The sequence below is a fragment of the Cricetulus griseus genome, chromosome 2 (assembly GCF_003668045.3).
Source record: "Cricetulus griseus strain 17A/GY chromosome 2, alternate assembly CriGri-PICRH-1.0, whole genome shotgun sequence".
In the NCBI taxonomy this organism is placed as follows: Eukaryota; Metazoa; Chordata; class Mammalia; order Rodentia; family Cricetidae; genus Cricetulus; species Cricetulus griseus.
Window position 1 is genome coordinate 305,007,266 of NC_048595.1, and position 12,485 is coordinate 305,019,750.

A 12,485-nucleotide genomic window follows, 5' to 3' on the forward strand; every position below is an offset into this window, starting at 1 on the left:
ATGCCAGCACCATTTGTTGAAGATGTTCCCTTTGTTCCATCATATAAATTTGGATTGTCTGCCAAAAATCAGGTGTTCATAGGTGTGTGGGTTAATATTAGGGGTTTCAACTCTATTCCATTGGTCTACCTGTCTATTTTTGTGCCAATACCAAGCTGATTTCAGAACTATAGCTCTGTAATCGAGCTTGAAGTCAGGGATGGTCATACCTCCAGAAGTTCCTCTATTGTACAGGGTTGTTTTGGCTATCCTGGGTATTTTGTTTCTCCATATAAAGTTGAGAATTATTCTTTCATGAATTGTGTTGGGATTTTGATAGGGATTGCATTAAATCTGTAGATTGCTTTTGGCAAGATTGCCAGAACTAAATAGACAATTCTCAAAAGAGGAATCTAAAATGGCTGAACGACACATAATAAAGTGTTCAACATCCTTAGCCATAAGGGAAATGCAAATCAAAACAACTCTGAGATACCATCTTACTCATGTCAGAATGGCCAAAATGAAAAGCACCAAATGACAGTTCATGCTGGAGAGGATGTGGAGAAAGGGGAACACTTCTCCATTGCTGGTGGGAGTGCCAACTTGTACAGCCACTTTGGAAATCAGTATGGCGACTCCTCAATAAAATGGGAATGAGTCTACCACAAGATCCAGCAATTCCACTCTTAGGCATATACCCAAAAGAAGGACATTCATACAACAAGGACATCTGTTCAACGATGTTCATAGCAGTACTATTTGTAATAGCCAGAAACTGGAAGCAGCCTAGATGCCCCTCAACCAAAGAATGGATAGAGAAAATGTGGTATATTTACACAATGGAGTACTACTCAGCAGAAAAAAAAACAATGGAATCTTGAAATTTGCAGGAAAATGGATGGAACTAGAAGAAACCATTCTGAGTGAGGTAACTCAATCTCAAAAAAGACAAACATGGTATGTACTCACTCATATGCAGTTTTTAGACATAGAGTAAAGGATTACCAGCCTACAATCCACACTGCCAAAGAAGCTAATAAACAAGGAGGATGCTAACAGAGACATACATGGTCCCCTGGAGAAGGTGAAAGGGTCAAGATACGCTGAGCAAAGTGAGAGCATGGGAAGAGGGGGGAAGGAGCTAGGAGAATGAGAAGGGGAGAAGAGGAGGGATGCAGATGACATGAGGGAGCAGAAAGGTTGAGTCAGGGGATGAATAGATGATAACAATATAAGAGATACCATAATAGAGGGAGACATTTTAGGTTTACAGAGAAATCAGGTACCAGGGAAATGTCTGGAGATATACAAAGATGACACCAGCTAACAATATAAGCAATAGAGGAGAGGCTACCTTAAGTGCCCTACTCTGATAATGAGATTGATGACTTATATGCCATCCTATAGCCTTCATCCAGCAGTTGGTGGAAGTAGAAGCAGACACCCACAACTAATCACCAAGCTGAACTGGAACCAAGATGAAGAGAAGGACAAGTGAAGAGCAAAGGGGTCCAGACCAGGCTGGTGAAACCCACAGAAACAGCTGAACTGAACATCGGGGAACTCTTGCTCCCCTGACTGTTAGCTGGAATACCAGCATGGGACTGATCCAGACCCCAGGGACATGGGTTTCTGTGAGGAAATCTTGGAAATCTATGGGACCTCCTGTAGAAGTTCAGTACTTATCCCTAGCATAGGTGTGGACATTGGGAGCCCATTCCATATAGAGAAATACTTCCTGATCCAACACACACTGGGGTGGGCCTAGGTCCTATCCCAAAGGATACAATAGACACTGATGACACCCTATGGAAGGCCTCATCATCCAGGGGGAGCAGAAAGGATATGTGATAGATAGGATTTTAGTTGGGGTGGTGGTGGTAGGGGAGGACAGGTAGGAGAAGGGAACTGGGATTGTCATGTAAATCAATCCTGTTTCTAATTCAAATTTAAAAAGTTGAAAAAAAAGGACAATACAGACAAGATCCCTCCAGCAAGTACAAGGCACAGTTGAGACGAGCCTTTTGCTTCAAAAGAAGTGAAGGGTGATTGAAGGCACAGCTCAGTGGTAAAATACTTGCCTGTAATGAACAAGGACCTGGATTTGATCCCCTTAGCTTAAAGTTACATAAGAAGAGGATCAAGAGTCCCAAATCCAAGACATTTACTAGTTATTGGAATCTGGTGACCTATGAAAAAGTGAAATGTTTTATCTGTCTCAGCTGAGATTCAAGATAGGAGTCAAAGCCCTGAGAGGTTGGGAGCTTCCCTGAAGTACATGCATATATATATATATAATATATATATATATATATATATAGAGAGAGAGAGAGAGAGAGAGAGAGAGTATAACCATCTTTGGCAAGATAGCTTATGACACCTGAAAGAATTCACAGAGAACTATAATAGATTCCAGTTATGCTATTATGGCAGGGATTTCTCTTTCTCTTAATTGTTTAATGTTTTTGAGAGCCATCAATGTGCCTGTCAATTTATGTCTCCATGAAAAGAAAATAAAGTGTAGCATCGCAGAGAGTGATCCCTTCACTGGCCCATTTCTCCACTTCACTTCTTCTGCATTTCCTGGCCTGTGAGGCAGAACCTCATCTCTTCACATCCTGATCCTCATTTTAGTCATGTGACTGATGCTAACAGACTGACTGGACACCAGCAAATGTTCCTCTGCCTCTGTCTGAGGTTGCAGTCAAGCTGCCTTGTTGAAAACTGAGACACAAACAGAACTGAGTCCTTCTGGTTGTTCCATGTGACCACCAATCAATGGTCAACACCACAGCCAACTAACCACATGTGTGTCAATAATAAGTTTATTGTTTTTTAATACCATTTTCTTATTATAGTGGTTATTGCAGGTGTGCCTTATGCATGCATTCACATGTTGCTATCATGTGTTTGTGACACTCAGAGGGCAACTTTTCGGGATTTCCAGGATTATATGACTAGCCAGCTATACAGATTTTGTAGAAAAACCAAGAATTCATAGATCCCCACTTTCTATATAACAGAGCAAATACCCTTAAATGTTCATGCCAATTTTTGCCCACTGAGGTGTAAATTTAAAGATGGTAAGAATTTGGCTTCATTTCTATCATTTTTGTTAGGTGTTTAAGTTAACTTTAAATATTAACTATGTTGTAAAGTTATAAAGAACACACATTATTTTGTAGCTTAGAAACCTGGAGTTCCCCCTAGACAATTTCTAAACCCACAAGTTATTACATAGCATAATACTTGCATTACTTTGATTAAAATAGATAAGCACTGAAGATTCTTGTTCAAATAGTCTGAGATCTGTAGACCTGCAAAAGAGAACCACAGTTAAAGGGAAGCACACGAACTGTATGACAGTGTCAGCCTAACATCTTGGGCTTCAGATGATCTTCATCAGCTATGCATTTGTGTGAATTTTCATTCTTTGCCGCATGTTCATACACAGTATGTTCATATAATACACAACATTTACACACACACACACACACACACACACACACACACACAACACTGAAAGTCATAACATAATGGGTTATTTTCAGCTGGAAACTACAACTAACATAAATTTTCAGGTTAAAGATTATTTAAGTGTAGCAAACAATATATACTATAGAGATAATTTGGGTAAATGCTGAAAAAAACCTCCTAAATTTTTAGCAGGTCCTTGAGCATTATATTAATTTATTAAGAAATAAATTCTTTTCTTGACTATTTAGATTCCATTTCATGAGGCAAAGAACTAAAAATAACTGCCCTGATTAATTCACTTAATAATGAAGCAAGGAACCTTTGTAGAAAAAATTATGTCTTATTAGATTAGATAGAAGCATGTTATATGATTTATTTTGTCATGGAAATTAGAGCCATGCTATATTTGGGAAGAGGAAACATATACACAAATCACTATTACATACATAAAGATAAACTTGCAAGATACAAGGTTGAATAGGAAATGAACATGAAAACTTAGCAATTGCTCTGCCCTGTGGTACAGTACATGATGTATGTATATCAATAATGTCCCAAGAAACTGTCACTACAACTAACAATGAAGCTGAGGCCAGGTTCACTAAATGACCAGAAACCATTATTATATAAATAAAGCGCCCTAAGTGAGTTCTCTAGGCCTGTTTGTTTCTAACAAGAAATATTTGGTGTAGTTCATGAAAGGCTCTGGCACATTGTGGCAGAGTAGGTGTTAATCACAGCAGTGTATGTATCCTGTCTTTGTAAGACTGCCTGTGACTTGGCTCATGTGAGGCCTGGCTGTTCCTATTTCTGGTGACTTTTGCTATGCTTAAATGGAAGTTGGCCACATAGTAGAGAAATATTGTATAGTATAAAAGGCTTATACTACACTTTGTGGGTTCCAGCAACTACTAGTTTGTTGGTACCTCCTATTAATAAGAAGATGCTGCACTAACAAAAGTGCAGTTCACTTTGAACTTTTCTGGGACAAACTAAATTTCTGGGAAAATGTTAAGGAGTGGGAAGATACTGGGACTATTTCAAAAGACTTGGCATTGCCTATAAGAAGATAAAACAAACATTTTGCATTGTCAGAAATTGCCCTTTGAGCTGAAATGCATGATTTCATCATAAATCAGATGAATTAAATTGTCTGCAAAGTCAACATGGTAAGAAAGAATTGCACATATATTCTGCCATAGGATAGAGACATACTTTTCAATTAATTATCCAAGTCATTCACAAGCTATAAGTTGTCATGAGGGCTCTATTTTGAGTTGCTTTCTTTGAGCACAACTTTCTTATATGTTGAAAAGGTCATGTGATTTAATATACTATCTTGTAGGATTTAGGTCGGATTCATGAGGTTTAGCTTAGATCTTTATTTTTTCTTTGTAGTTTTATTGATGTAGAAGAATGTACTAATAATTTTCTCATCTAGTTGGCCATTGGTAAACTTACAAAATTCAACCTCATTAGCTTGAAATATTTATAAAGGGAAAGTAAGTTGAATTTTGTCTTCAAGGCCAGCCTGGTCTCCAGAGTGAGTGCCAGGATAGGCTCCAAAAGCTGCACAAAGAAACCCTGTCTTGAAAACAAAACAAAACAAAACAAAACAAAAAACCATACATATCTAAAATCCTTATTCTGACATGTCATTACTTGCAGCTTGTTTAGTTATGATTATGACAGCTTTTGACAAAATAAGAAGGTATACTACATTAGATGTGTATATTAGCAATTTGACCTACTCAAATATCATAAATGTTAAAATATCAGTAATCAGGTTGAAAATTTGTAATTTTACATACATAGAAGCATTTTCCCTATATAATACCCTTGTGTGCGTACACATGGCAAGGGCTTGTGAACACATTTAAAGAGATTGACTTCCAGCTGGTGTGGATGCACACAGGCTTCTCTATTCTTGAGAGCTTTCCCACTGTTAAGCTGCAGATGCCTCAGGCATTTGGTGGCAGAGAGCAAAAAGGAGACAAACATCCACCCACACTTCAATACTTGGCAGTCTAAAGCACCTACCATCTAAAATATAGTTTTTGAAAAATTCTAAATACAGCTGAAAAATCTATTACATAATGGCAGGAGAAAAAGAAAAAAAGATGTAACAACTATACGTCTTAATATGTAGCTACTCTGGGTGAGATCTGGGGTGAGCAGAAGGTTTGGCTTTGGGGACCAGTGACTCCTTCACAGCTTCTTTTCACTTGTCACAGTAGTTATTAGACTCATACCTATTTAGTGTTCTTCTTTCTTTAATGTTCTCCAAAAATTAAATTATCTAAAAATGAAGAAATAAACGGTTCGAAAAACTAAAAAATCAACCTTTTAAAAGACATTTTTTGCCTGATGATACTCAACCAACCACCTACGAGTATCATTTAGATTTTTATTAAGATAAACAGCCATTATTTTCAACTTAAGGCAAGAGTACAGTGAGTAAGTGGGAGGACATGGCATTCAGTGAAATAATTTGCCCTGCCAATCCAAAGGAGGAATGAAAACTGTGTAGCCCAGGGCTGTATCAGCTCTCTGTGTGTCTGACCTGGTGTGGTTGCATGCATAGACAGCCACCTCTCTGGAGATCACAACAGAAGTCCAGAAGACCTGACAGACAGCAAACTTCTAGTGAGTCTCAGGAGAGTTCAAAGCTTGTTTTATTTTAACAGTGTTGTCATTTGAATTCAATGCACAGCAAAATGACAATGTATAACTATAAATCATATTCTAAAAGATGAATGATAACAACTGATACTTATAATAAACTAAATACAAAAAAGGCAAGCAAAAATACTAGACACTATGAGATTCAAACACTTGCTGTGGCATGTACATATATGTACAGACACTGAAATAATATACACACATGCTTCAGAAGAGTCAATAAATTTTGGTTTTGGTGTGCTGAGCCTAACACAGGTCTGTGCATACAATGACACTTAACACATTGCTATCTATTTATCCACTCAGGAAGGTTCCTAGGGTGCTGAGATACTGAGATGAACAAATGTAGATGGTGTTGGAAGGTTTACAGTCAAATTACAAATGCTGCTTAACTGAAAATTCAAAAGAAGGTTTTGGGAAGATGAATATTATCTTTAGAAATGATGAGTCAATGGTGAAGTGTTATTATGGAAGCAAATGGAACACAGGGGTTTCGAATGAAAGGAATAGTGAGCTACTAAAAATGTTTTAAGATGTTTTCCTTGTACTTTTCCTTGAAATGCTATTCACATATAGCTATTTGGTTTTATTAACTTTAAAAAATATTGTTACTGTATCCCCTTCTGCACCTCCTCCCAGAGCTTCCCTGCCCCCTACCCATCTGAAAAGTATAGGCATGTAGTCAATAATCATCAAGGTAGAAGTTGCTACTTGTAACCATCCACATACACACATTTGTATTTGATCATTATGTATCCTTGCAAATGGGAAGCACTCCTCTGTATAGTTGGCCTACTAAATCTCAGTTGAAATGTGATGATCTCTAACTTAATGAGAGTTCAGAGTGCTAACCATTACAAAATGGAACACCATTCTCTCTGACTTAATCATAAAGTCCATCCCTCGAATTGACCTTGAGGGCCAGACCTTTGTCTTTGTAGAGTTTACCTTTCTGAAGATTTTTGTCTAACAGCAAAAGAAAATTGGGATTTTTGTTCCCCAAAAAGCAATACCATAACATTCTAGAGTTATTAATTAAATTAAATTGAGATAGACCATGAGCAACTTTGATAACTATAAACTAAGAATGTGTGCAGAAACTGTGTAACAAGATATTTATTTGAAAAGTATTTTTACAAGTGTTAATGAGACCATTTTAATTACAAATAAGATAGTGAAAATACAGGAGGAGAAAGTTTAATAAATTATTAAATCTGGATAAAATATTTAGAAAATATTATTGATTGTGATTTTTATTATTATTGGGAATCACCTCAATATCTTTTGTTTGGGCATTATATATTTGACATATTTGGTAAATTTTGTGGTATAGTCTTTACATTTGAACTGTCTTTAAGTTCTTTATAAATTAGCAATTGTAAAGCTTTTCAGTTAACAATAAAGATAAAATCGACTAGACTAGAATGCAAAATCAAAGGTACTCTTAGTCAAAATGTAAAAACTGATGGCTAGAGAAAATAAATAAGAAACAAAGAGAACAGAACAAAGGAACATAATTAGAGACCTCGTTTTTATCAATAAGTCAAATATTTCATTATCACTTGAATGGAGAGAATCATAGTTATGCATTTCTAAAATTTATATATCTGTGTTAAAACTTACAAAGAGTTAGTGTCATTCTCCCCCTTTTCATGTATACAATGATGGCATTGTTCTCTTGTTATCATGAGTGGATGACTGTGTGCTGCAGGTGCATTGTCTATAGTCATTCACAAGCATAATTTATTCATCCCAAGGTATATGTTGGCCAACATTGGACAAGAATGTTAGCTCTATGAAAGAAATAATTCCTGAGGGACATTCCTTTCCTCTTTGGTACTATTATCATGCTGGCTTGGATATTAATCTGCAAAGGTGTTCATGCATTACTTCAAATACTTTCTAATCCACATGCAAATGAACTGCACAGAAACTACATTCATGTACTTGATTATTGGGTTTATTTCATTGTTATTTTTCAAAGATATGGAAATCTGAATATGTAAATTGAAGATGTAAATGTAAGTCTGTCATCTCAATCTCCTTTCTTCTGTATTCTCTAATATTTCCCCTAAGCAGTTCTGCAGTTGACTTTTTCTGTGGTTTTCATTCCCATTTAAATAGGTCTCACATGTCAAAAACAAACAAAAAAATGCATCCTGAAATTAAGACTATTAAAATTGTATAGTGTTATCTAGGTGTTAATAATGGTACTGCAGCCCGCTTTCTTCTGTCCTGCTCAGAGACACCTGCAGCCTGAGGACTGTGGCTTGTGGATCCCATCCTGGCAGGATTCAGCCCACCCAGAGACTGTCAAGGCCCCCATACCAGTCCTGCCTCCATCCACTGGAAGAGGAGAGCCATGAGAGTATCTGTTTGCATGCACTGGAAGGGAACCTTGGTCCCATACCCACCAGAAGAGGAAGAGACTCCTTCTACACCCACTGGAAGAAGGGATGGGAAAAAGACAATATAAAAACACATTCAACAACAGAAAAAACAATATGACACCACCAGAGTCTAGGGACTTTGCACCAGCAAGACCTGAACATCATAACATAGACGAGGCAGAAAAGAATGACCTTAAAATCAACTTCATGAAAATGAGGCCCTCAAAGAGGATATGAGAAAAATCCATTAAAGAAAAGGAAGTAAAAACAAACCAAAAAATACAAGAAATCAACAAATCTCTCTTAAGGAAACAGTTCAAGACCTAAAAACTGAAATAGAGACAATAAAGAAAACACAATCTGACTTATATGGCACCTGATAGCCTCATACAGCAGCTGATAGAAGTAGAAGCAGACATCCACAACTAATCACTGAACTGAACTGGAACCCAGATGAAATGAAGCATGAGTGAAGAGCAAAGGGGTCCAGACCAGGCTGGTAAAACCCTCAGAAACAGCTGACCTGAACATTGGGGAACTCTTGCTCCCCAGACCAATAGCTGGAATACAAGCATGGGACTGATCCTGACCCCCGGAACTTGGGTTTCAGTGAGGAAACCTCGGAAATCTACAGGACCTCCAATAGCAGTTCAGAACTTATCCCTAGCATAGGTGTGGAATTTGGGAGACCATTCCACATAGAGGAATACTCCCAGAGTCAACACATACTGGGGTGGACCTAGGCCCTATCCCAAAGTATACGATAGACTCTGATGACACCCTATGGAAGGCCTCACCATTCAGGGGGGAGCAGAAAGGATATGTGATAGGTAGGGTTTTGGTTGGAGTGGTGGTAGGAAAGGACAGGAGGGAGAAGGGAACCAGGATTGTCATGTAAAACAATCCTGTTTTTAATTCAAATAAAAAAAAATCTGAAGAGAAAAAAAAGAAAACACAATCTGAGGGAACGCTGGATATAGCAAAGCTGAGTAAACTATCAGGAACTACAGATGCAAGCATAACCAACAGAATACAAGAGACTGAAGAGAGAATCTCAGGCATTGAAGATACACTAGGAGAAATAGACTCATTGACCAAAGAAAATCTCAAGTCCAAAAAATCCCTAACACAAAACATCCCAGAAATATCCCTAACACAAAATATCCAGGAAATATGGGACGCTATGAAAAGACCAAACCTAAGAAGAATAGGTATAGAAGAAGGTGAAGAAATCCAACTCAAAGACGCAGAAAACATATTCAACAAAATCATAGAAGAAAACATTCCCAACCTAAAGAAAGACATGCCAATGAAAGTACAAGAAGCCTACAGAACACCAAATAGACTGGACCAAAAAAAAAAAAAAAAAAGGTCTCCTCCCACTTAATAACCAAACCCCCAAACATACGGAATAAAGAAAGAATATTAAGTGCAGCTAAGGAAAATGGGCAAGTAACATACAAAGGCAAACATATCAGAATTACACCTGACTTTTCCATGAAACTCTGAAAGCCAGAAGGTCCTGGATAGATATTCTATTGACACTAGGAGACCATGGATGCCAGCCCAGGCTATTATACCCAGCAAAATTTTCAATCAATATAGATGGATAAAAAATATATTCCATAACAAAACCTGATTTAAACAATACATATCCACTAGTCCGTCCCTATAGAAAGTAGTGGAAGGAAACCTCCAAGCCTAGGAAGTAATCTACAACCAGAAAAACATAGGCAATAGATAATTTAATTCCACTTTACCAACAGCCAAAGGAAAATGGTGTGGAAATCCACACACAATTCCAACAACAACAAACCCAAAACAAACAAAAATTAACACTCAGTGGTCCTTAATTACCATCAATATTAATGGTCTTAACTCATCTATAAAAAGACACAGGCTATCAGAATGGATAGGAAATTAGAATCCATCCTCCTGCTTCATACGAAAGGCACACCTCAAATTCAGACAGATGGTACCTTAGAGTTAAGGATTGGGAAAAGATTTTCCAATCAAATGCACCCAGGAAACAAGCAGGGGTAGCAATACTAATATCTAACAAATTAGACTTTATACTAAAATCAATCGAAAGAGATGAAGGAGGTCATTTCTTACTCATCACAGGAGAAATCCATCATGATGAAGTCTCAATTCTGAACATCTATGCCCCAAATACAAAGGCATCCACATTTGTAAAAGAAACATTACTAAAACTGAAATCACACATAAAAGCTCATAAACCTATAGTGGGAGACTTCAACACCCTACTCCCACCACTAGACAGGAACACCAGACAGAAATATAACAACTAATAGAAGTTATGACTTAATTGGGTTTAACAGACATCTATAAGCAATCCATCCAAACACAAAAGAATATGCCTTCTTTTCAGCACCACATAGAACCCTCTCTAAAATCGACCACATACTTGGCAACATAGCAAACCTCAACAGGTACAAAAAAATAATCCCGGTATCTTATCAGACCACCATGCTTTAAAGTTAGAATTCAACAACAACACAAATTGCAAAAAACCTACAAACTCATGGAAAATGAATAATGCCCAATTGCACCATTCGTGGGTCAAGGAAAAATTTTAAAAAAAGAAATTAAAGACTTCCTAGAATTAAATGAGAATGAAGACACAACATAGCCAAATTTATGTGACACTTTGAGAGCAGAGCTAAGAGTAAAGTTAATGGCACTAAGTGCCCACGTAAAGAAAATGGAGAATAGTCACACTAGAGAATTAACAACACAACTGAAAGCTCTAGAACACAAAGAAGCCAACACACCGCAGAGGAGTAGACGCCAAGAAATAATCAAATTGAGGGCTGAAATCAAGAAAGTGGAAACTAGGAAAAAAATACAAAGAATCAATATAACGAAGGTTGGTTCTTCGAGAAAATCAACAAGATAGACAAACCATTATCCAAATTAACCAAAAGGCAGAAAACATGCAAACTTAACAAAATAAGAAATGAAAAGGGTGACATAACAATGGACACTGAGGAAACCCAGAGAATCTTCAGGTCATACGTTGAAAACCTGTACTCCACAAAATTTGGAAAATCTAAAGAAATGGACAATTTTCTAGATAGATATCACTTACCAAAATTAAATCAAGAACAGATAAGCAATTTAAATAGGCCTATAACCCCTAAAGAAATAGAAGCAGTTATCAAAAGTCTCCCAACCAAAAAAAGTCCACGGCCAGATAACTTCAGTGAAGAATTCTACCAGATATTTAAAGAAAAGATAATACCAATTTTCCTCAAAGTATCCCACACAATAAAAGCAGAAGGGTCACTGGGCATTGGTGGTGCATGCCTTTAATCCCAGCACTCAGGAGGCAGAGGCAGATGGATGTCTGTGAGTTCAAGGCCAGCCTAGACTCCAGAGCAAGTGCCAGGATAGGCTCCAAAGCTACACACACACACAAAAAAAAAAAAAAAAAAAAACTAAAAAAAAAAAAGAAGAGTCATTATTGACAAACTGTTTTTACCAAGCCACACAAAGACAGAACGAAGAAAGAGAACTATAGACCACTATCCCTCATGAATATTGATACAAGAATATTCAATAAAATACTGGCAAATCAAATCCAAAAACACATCAGAGAAATCATCCACCATTATCGAGTAGACTTCATATCAAGGATACAAGGATGGTTCAACACTCGAAAATCCATCAATGTAATCGACCATATAAACAAAGTAAGAAAGAAAAATCACATGATCATCTCACTAGATGCTGAAAAAGCCTTTGACAAAATCCAACACCCCTTCATGATAAAGGTCTTAGAGAGATCAGGGATAACAGGAATATACCTCAACATAATAAAAGCAGTATACAGCAAGCCAACAGCCAACATCAAACTAAATGGAGAGAAACTCAATCCAATTCCTCTAAAACTGGGGACAAGACAAGGCTGTCCACTCTCTCCATACCTCT